Below are 9,874 nucleotides of genomic sequence, written 5' to 3' on the forward strand. Positions count from 1 at the left end.
ATGTAGAAGTTATACCTGTTTTTCAAAAGCTGAACCTTAACTTTAACATACTGTACCAGTACACAAAAATGAGGCCAACTTTCTCAACATTTACATATAAACGGGAATACATAGAGACCTATCATGATTTACATGTACAAGGTCTCAGGTTGAAGTTAACTCTTGAACACTGTCTTTTGTGTGAACCAGTCACAATGATACTCAACCAATTGCATGGATGCTGAAACTGTTACAATAAATTATCTCTGGGTACATGTATGACATCCTGTTTATTTCTTCTCCAAACATTACTCAATGTCTTCTATGTACTGTGGCTATTCACGTACAATGTAGTAGCCAATTCACTTTTAAGACGATGATCATCTTGCCTTGACAGATTTCTTGATATATCTTAAAAGCATTTTTCGTTTGTTGATGTATTTTTTTTTAGGTTGGTTATTTTCACTTCTACCAATTAGGGCCAGCTCATTTTATAGACGCTTTGCATGACAGTCATCTTGGAGGTGCAAGGCGATCGTTCCAGTGGGATACACTGTACATTAATTATACCTCTGGTGCTTTCACTGTTACCATCACTGAATTAACTCTCCGAGTCCTACTGTATATACACAGGTTCGGACAGTCCAAAATTCGATCCACTTCCCCTGCTATGCCTAGGCTAGTCACAGTCAGATCATATTTCAAGCAAGCACTCTGACTAGTCAAATTCAGTCAACAGACAAAAACAGGAAACTGGTGGCAAAGCTGTCTTATCAGTCACCTTCAGTCAAGGCATAGCTGTATCAAGTTACAAAAACAGTCACAGCTTTTGACTTATTTGATTGAATACAATTGTACATGTACATATACCGGTACGGTACGTCTAATCATGTCAGTTTATCCTCAGCATGATGAGACATATTTTCGATGAAATCGCCTCAAAGATTATGTATGATTACAAAGATGGGGACCGGTATCCGCGAAACTTGAAACTTGAAAAGTGAAACCAACCGGTACATGAAGCTCTGATAAAAACTCATGTACAGTTGTACTACGGTACGTGTACATTATATCCGTTAAATTTCAACTCTTTCAAGTTACAATGTACTAAAAAAATACAATTCCAAACGATCTTCTGGTTTCCGATCACTTCCCCTGATATTGCGAACGTGAGAAAATGAAACCACAGGGTAAACGAGGTCAGTGATATTTCCTGTGATACCGATAATAACAGACTCAGGTTTCAACCAAAATGTATGTGACTGACCTACATGTACACTGATGGGACAAGCATTACAGGAATTCAACCTTTTTTTGTTGTTGAAGGAGAGATGCATGGTATCAAATGAGGAAAAAACTGATACAATGGATTCTACTAGTGGTGGGAGATATTGGAGATTTAAAAATCCAGTTACCCTCATTTTTCTTTCAAACCAAATAACGGTTATCCCATTTCACTAGAAGTTCCCATGCATTCAGCTCACTGTCATGCCAACACTGTGGTAGATGTAGACGTAAAATCTAGCGGATAACATGGATAAAGCCCACAAATATATGGCCTACTGGTATAAGAAACAATACAAATGTAGGAATTAGCAGACCTGTAAGAGAGGTGACTGCTCCGACACCCCTATGTTCCGACAAACCGCACATACGATTGTGTTACTGGTTAGGGTTAGGGTTAGGGTTAGGGTTAGGAATAGGAATGTATGTGCAGTCGGAACATAGGGGTGTCGGAACATAGAGGTGTAACCGTAAGAGAGGGCCCGAAGTGAACAAAAAGTTACGAGTGAGGTGCCGCATGAAATGCCGTGCACGATGTTTTGGTATACCGTACATGTTGAATGATGGGCCTTTAATAAAACACTCGAGAGCTGTAATGGGCAGGGGAAAAATTGGTTGGGAACTCTCTGATCAGATGAATGGGCAGGCTATTCATGCTATTTATGAACCAAGAAGACTGTTAGCGAGTGAATGCAGTTACAATCAGGGACCATGGAGCCAATTGGGAGATGTTCCAGTTGTTCTCTTTTGCTTGTGCCAGAAAAAAAATGGAAGGCCTAATTTTTCTAAGGTTGGTTTCGAATATCCGGTTTCCAAAATCCAAACCGAGGTCACGTGACTACCTAGTATCACGCCTCCGGCCTGTCTCACAGTACACTAGAGTCAAATCACATGCTCACACCCTGGACAATCGTAATCACACGCCTCATCACGCTCTGTTCCAAAGAAACAATTATGGGGGGGGGGGTGTTGTCTTGTTACGGTTATGTGTTTTGGCGACTTCGGTTCTGCGCAAAGATCGTATAGTGCCACGCAGTGTGGTTCTGCATGAATGACAGCGGTGGTTCAATCAAACATGTTTCTGGTTACAGTCGTAAAAACAACCCCCAACGCCATTGCCCTAAAGAGACACCCTCCAAGGCTCCATCAACCAAAAGAGACACCCACGTCCCCAGGGCCAGCCAAGGTTACATTATGATGGCCTTTGCTGCTCCCACTGTCACACTCCTATCGATAGCTGATTATATAGGCATCTCTGTAAATGTCTTCCACTGGGACCCTTTTATAACAATTCCTCAGCTATAGGCCCAGCTTCTCGAAATGGAAGACTGTCACACAGACACTGCAACATTGATCACCTAGTTATCATCTCCCACTCACGGACAATGATGGATATGATGGATGGGGCCAATGACAGCAGGACCTCTAGAGAACATTCTGCCAACAAGGAATACTCAAGGTGGGCCCATCTGGGAATCTCAAATATCCTGAAATTATCAGCTCCCTCTCCACTGTGGGAGTAAAAACGATAACAGCCCCACGCTCCCCACAGCTGCATCCCAGTGTTATCTTTGGGGTGCATTTTAAACATTACAGCTATTTCGTATTCTCCTGCTGGTGATCGCAGAAACCATTGGCGGGTGAATTATTGGCGACTTTAATGGTTTTTGCATATTTATAAAATACCAAATGTCTCAAATGCTTCACAATTATTACCTCTTTGCATCAGGCCACAAGCCCAGTTTCTGCAGCAGCTCGAGATCAGCGCATTTTGGTCCATACCTTTGCAGGTACCCGTTTATACTCCTGGTTGGAGAGAGGCAATTGTAGTAAAGTGTCTTGCCCAAGAACACAAGCACCGTGTTCCCCGTCGGGGTGTGAACTCTCAACCCACATACATGTACTACGGCACATGAGTCAAACAGATTAGGCCACAGCACTCCACATGTTCATGTACCTGTACGTAGACCCCTTAAACCATGTTCTTGGACTTCAACAACCCACCCGCCACAACCCTTTGGAAAATCACAGATCCATCACTGCCTTTTCCATATAGGCCTACGTGCCCAGTGTATCAAAAAATAAATTTAACAGATCTCCCGATGAAATGGCTGAATTATTAATCCCCAAATGACTCTGCAACTGGCCCATTCCCAAGCATTTTGTAATCCAGGAAGGCTATTAAAGCGTGGAGTTTGACCTGGGATGCCAGGCCCTGCCTCACCATTAACGAGCTATGTGATAAATGAACTACATGTACTCCCATTCTGACGTGTGTGATTTGTCAGTGTTATGCCTTGGCTACACTGTATAAAATAAACCCAGCGTGAGACGCAGTATACCCGGTACATATGTACATGTATACTGTACCAGTACATACACATGTATGGTTTATCACAAGATGAAAATGTACCATGTACAGTATGTATTGCTTTGTGGTCTGCGGGTAGTTCTGCAGGTTGTGGGTTCGAGTCCAGCCTGGGATTATGGTACAATGTACATACAGGGTCATACAAGGACCCTACCGGTAGCTCTATGGTCAAGGGGTGCACTAGTAACAGTGGACGACACTTTAATAATGATCTCTTTTGAGTACAATGAATGCAATTTGACTTGCACATGTACATGTTTACATGCATCACGAACTTTAACTTTGGAAAGGTTATTTGATTGATGTCCTAATTCACTGATTTATTTTAAGCGAAACTAAGCAATATTCACCTACAAGTACCGGTACATTGTACATGCACTGCAGTGCCGTCAGAGTGCTTAAAGGGAATATACATCATTTGCTTTTGCTGTAATTTTCAGAAATGGATGGAATTGGGGGGGTTGGAAATATAAAGCAAATATAGTTACACTGACTTTTTGGAGGTTTTGGGTTCGAAAATGCTATAAAAACCAAGAAAAACGATCATTTTCCTGTAGTCTGGTTCCCTGACTCCATATAAGAAGAAACAGAGCAGTTTACATACATTGGGGAATTGTAAGGTCAGGGAACCAGTCTAGCTGGCTCGTACCCGTTCATAGGTTTGTAATCGATTGCAAACAAGTGCAATGGTCAATTGGGGCCAGTATTTGAAAAAAAGCCAGTTGTTTCCAACGCTGATCGGCCGATCAGCGTTGGAAATTGATACAAAAATACCACTTTTCTTGAAAATGACAGTATACCAGGCGCTATAATTTTACAGGATGCTTTAGACTGTCATTTACCAACATCCTATTAAGGTATTTCGCAAAAACTTGGTAGTTTTATTTTTCGATGTTTGCAAATGTTGTATATTCCCTTTAATTGCAAGAAAAAAAATCCTATAAGCTTGCTAATGATGGCATGGTTGGTACTCAAATCAGTATAAAATAAGAATTGGATAATTAAACTACATGTATCTTGTTAAGAATGCTTAACAGGCCAAACTGACAACCTTAACCATCTACCCGTATAATAAGAACAGCAACATGTACAATGTACAATGTACAAATGTATGTAGTCTTTCCATATGTCGGTGCTATCCTTTACAAATAAGTATACACTGTAACGGTACTTTCAATTTACATACATGTAAGATGTACATGCCCCTACATGTACACGTACGTCTGAGCTGTTTGTTAATGCGCAGTTAATTAATTTGCAAAAGGTGATGCATGACCCGATGGTTCCCTAGCAACGGCAAATGATGACATTTGGGAGAGATTTGAGATAATCAGTGCCACGTATCGGGTACAATGCATGAGATGATGTAACTTCCTAATGCAATTTAAGATGATGAATGAATTATGACAATGGTACAAATGTATACAAGTACATGAACATTACATTGTGCATGTAAAGGTACATGTACATGTATACCGGTACGTAAATGTACATCTTGTACATGTACACAAGGAATGCAGCACGCCATGTACGGTACATGTTATTGGAGAAATGTTTAAGCGAGATCTGAAAAGAATTACAAATTCTTAACCAGTTTGTGTCGGAGGACGTGATAACACACACTGGCTATTTTATACACAGGCATGACAGGTTAACATTGACTGGTGAAGACGTCAAGATTGCCTCGACGCACACCTCTGTGTGACGTTTAAACACACGAATCCCTCGTGCCTTTTACACAAAGTCCGAGAAGTCTGTGGAGGCGGATCGTGTGTTGATCTTGAATTGGCTGTTGTGCACGGCCTTATTTTGTTGTACAATTTACGCTCCAGTGCACCCCTGAGTATTGAAACATCTGAGGTTTTGGCAAGAAATATCGCACAAATACTGTTGAAATTACTCTTGCAAATGGCGTTTGGCTGTATATCAGAAGCCGGATGGAAAATTTTGCCTTTTGCAAAAATCTAAATTTTTGGCAAAAGTAATCCAGGCGCGAAGTGGTTAATTAACACTGATACTTCACATACATTGTACATGTATCATGCACATGTACAATTATCCATTCCCACGTAGCTACGGTAGAAGGTACAGATTATTATAGCCCAAAGGTAAGATGATAAATTACCAACAACCTAGATATTGTTTTCCCCAAGACTCTGTGCACAGGGACTTCTTCGAGCAATTAATCTCCGCCCCCTCCCCCTCCCCTTTGGCTGCATGGACTTTATCATTCGGTCAGGACACTTTTGCCTGGTGTAGAACCAATCAATCAGAGGGAGGCCTTATATTTCACTCAGCTTGCCTTGGGGACAAAAATCACTGAGGATGCAAATGTGCTGGTGAATTTTAAATAGGGATTATTTGCAGTACATGTTGTGTGGATAATTAAGACTTACATGTACATGTAATACTGGACACAGATGCGCAAGATGACAGTGAAGACAAATGTACATGTACATACATGTAGTAAACTGGGAGGAACAGCAAAAATGCGTAACTGCGCACATTTAAACATTGTCTTATATTAAAAAAATGTTTAACAAATCAAAAAAGTGTGTACACTAAATATAATTGCTTCTTTGTGCATGTACATTGTACATACATGTATGTACAAGTGGTACGGTACATGTACATGATACATGTACACTGTATGCATACCACATGAATATTGCATGCTTTCTCCAATGTAAATACAGATAAAAAGTGAAACTTGGAAAAATAGACAATGAGTATTTGGCATTTTGCTTAAAAATCTGCATGTATTCAGTTTAATGTTGTATGCAGTCTGTCTAGAGTCAGAGTCAGTTCAGACCAGTATTTAGTTTTGTGTATGTATGCATGTCCTGAATTCAAAATACATTAGCCATTACTGCACTGTACGCCCACTTTTCCTCCATCACCAGTCCTCCCCCTCCTCTTGTACTGCATGGATTCTTCAATCATTTTAAATCCCCCCCCCCAATTTTCAATGAACGGATGGCTGCATTCTCAGCACAACTCATCAACCACAAACCTTCATTTACATGTACATGTACCTTTAAAGATATAGTCCATCATTTGTAATTTGTGCATTTTGTTCGTTTGAAGCAACAAAAGTGTTCAAAATCTGATGAAGGATATTGAACAACTAACTTGATGAAGTTTCAGCTCAGCTTCCGAGCTGTATATTCCGAGAAAAACAGCATTCTAGGATCTCAATTTCAAATCGAATTGTTTTGAATTGCAGCTATACGCGATGTCGCACACTGATCCAACGAATTATAGCAACCGCGCGCGCCTGTGCGTCGTGCCAATGCTTGCGCGTGCTGCGCCGAATAAGAAAAAGAACTGCTAATTTAAATTTTCCTACGGTGTGTCTTAAGACGCACTGTTGGAAAGGCCTTCTTTCGTTGATTACTTCAAAATGATAGCTTGCCAGAAAGATTAATTTCACAGGGAGTTTAGTCCACTTACTATCTTTCAACCAAGTATGTTTTTCAACAATAATACGCCAGTTACTTTTTCGGATGGCTGCAAATGATGGACTATAGCTTTAAAGACACAGTACTATCTCTGCCTTTCAACATTAGGGGAATTTTCTCCTAATGGCAATTTGATGTATGTTTTATTTTAACACAAATGAAAAAAAAAAAAAAACTTACACACATAGTTTTTCTGTTTTTGGTGTCATTGGGTTGCTTTTGTGTCTCCAAGGCACAAATGATACAAAGTCAGGTTTTTTTTTGTTGGAGGGGGGTAAAAAAAAACCTGCAAATAGCAAGGAGAGTACATCTTTAAGATGTCAAAATGCCCCCACGGATATAACTGTCCCCCCCCCCCCCCCCCGACGTTTTTACTGCATGGAATCCACATGTGCATGTCCATGTACGGCATGTACCATACATGCAGTACATGTATTGTATTGTACAGGCAGTTCATGACAGTAATGCTTGTCCGACAATCAATTTGTGGTTTTTTAACTTCCCAGCGTTTCTCCTCGGGGCTCTGCTGATGTGAATCGTGCCATCTCACTCCGAGTTTTCATCGAAACGGCAGCTTGTTCCACTGCTTATAACTGCCTCTATTGATCTGACGAGAGCACCATGGAACATCCAGGAACAGAGAATTGATTCTTAAAGCGAGGGCAATTAAAGGCCCAGTATTTTGTACTTTCTTAAACCTTAAATTTCTTAAAGGGAAGATACAACATTTGCAAACACCAAAAAACAAAATGATCAAATTATCACGAAATATCTTACTGATTGTTAGGGAATGACAGTCTAAAGTATCCTGTAAAATCGTGGCTCCTGGTGTGCTGACATTTTCAAGAAAACTTGGTCGGCCGACCAGCGTTGGAGAAAACAGGCTTTTTTTAAAAACTGCTCCTAATTTTTCACACTTTAGTTATTCCGCATTTTCTTTGCAATTGATTACACACCTGTGAAGGGGTACAAGCCTGCTGGACTGATTCTCTGACCTCACAATCCCCCAAAGTCTATAAATTGCTTCGTTTCATCTTAAGTGGGATCAGGGAACCAGACTACAAGAACATGGTTGGTTTTCTTGGATTTCCCAGCATCTCCGAACCCAAAACGTGAAGCAAGTTAGTTTAAAGGGAATATACATCATTTGCTTTTGCTGTAATTTTCAGAAATGGATGGAATTGGGGGGTTGGAAATATAAAGCAAATATAGTTGCACTGACTTTTTGGAGGTTTTGGGTTCGAAAATGCTATAAAAACCAAGAAAAACGATCATTTTCCTGTAGTCTGGTTCCCTGACTCCATATAAGAAGAAACAGAGCAGTTTACATACATTGGGGAATTGTAAGGTCAGGGAACCAGTCTAGCTGGCTCGTACCCGTTCATAGGTTTGTAATCGATTGCAAACAAGTACAATGGTCAATTGGGGCCAGTATTTGAAAAAAAGCCAGTTGTTTCCAACGCTGATCGGCCGATCAGCGTTGGAAATTGATACAAAAATACCACTTTTCTTGAAAATGACAGTATACCAGGTGCCATAATTTTACAGGATGCTTTAGACTGTCATTTACCAACATCCTATTAAGGTATTTCGCAAAAACTTGGTAGTTTTATTTTTCGATGTTTGCAAATGTTGTATATTCCCTTTAACAATATTTGCTATAACATGCTAATCCTTCAAATCCATTTATTTCTGAAAATTGCAGCAAAAGCAAACATTGTACAATCCCTTTAAACCAGTGTTTATTTTCTTTCGAATGGTAACCATTTCAGGTGGAATCATTCCACAGGGTGCTAGAACTTCTCGTTAAATCGGTAGGTACTGGGTACCAGTTCATGTTTGCATGTTTCTACCGTACAATGTACATGCATGCCTTTAACCTGACTCATCAAAAAAAAAAAGATTTTTATTCAGACAAAAATAAACGTAGTCATTGAACGTTCTTTCAGTAACATCTACGGTAATTGTAAAGGTACCTAAGTTGAGTACCACAAGATATAAGACGAAATGAAATACATGCAGGCACTTCAAAATCACTCTAAATTTTCTTTTTTTAATATGGATGGAAAGAGGCCTAAAAAGCTAAGAATAACAGAAAATCAGAGAACATGCGCTAAAAGTGTTGTCTACAAGTATGCATGCACTCCACATGCACTTAACAGGCACTGTACATGCACCGTTAGTGTGAATTTTAATACGGACTCGAGCGTTCTGAGTGATGAGTCACGTATACATGTACAGTGTCTCTTCCAATGAAATCTGTAATAAATCAGCCACGATAACTGTTGAGGAAGAAATGCCAGGGGCTGGGGTAGTGAGGTAGATGGGTTACCAGACCAACACCTATACAGGTACACATGCAACATGAGTGACTGGCTAATATATGGCACATTCATACCTTCTTCTATTTTATTTGTTTTGACTTTTGCATTGAATTCATGACAACTAAACAATATTATCTCTGATCTCAAAATGTATTTACGCAATGATCGATACCTGTGTTACGCATCTATTTTGTGTAAGGCAAAAAAAAAATAGTTTTGCTTCCGATAATTTGGCATTTGAAAATAGGGTCAGGTAGGTAGGTAGGGAGTTTTTTTTGTTTTTTTTGCCAATTTTTTTGTGTACAATCATATGGAGGTATCTGCATGAAGTCAAGAGTAAAAGATGGAAATTGATGGTGTTGGGTGTTTTTTTCTCATTTTTCCCATAAAAACAATTAGGGTAGGGGCTGTCAGAATAGGGTAGGTAGGGAAACCGGAAGCAGAACTATTTTTTT

This window comes from Patiria miniata, unplaced genomic scaffold (genome assembly GCF_015706575.1).
Source record: "Patiria miniata isolate m_02_andy unplaced genomic scaffold, ASM1570657v1 HiC_scaffold_3, whole genome shotgun sequence".
Lineage (NCBI taxonomy): Eukaryota > Metazoa > Echinodermata > Asteroidea > Valvatida > Asterinidae > Patiria > Patiria miniata.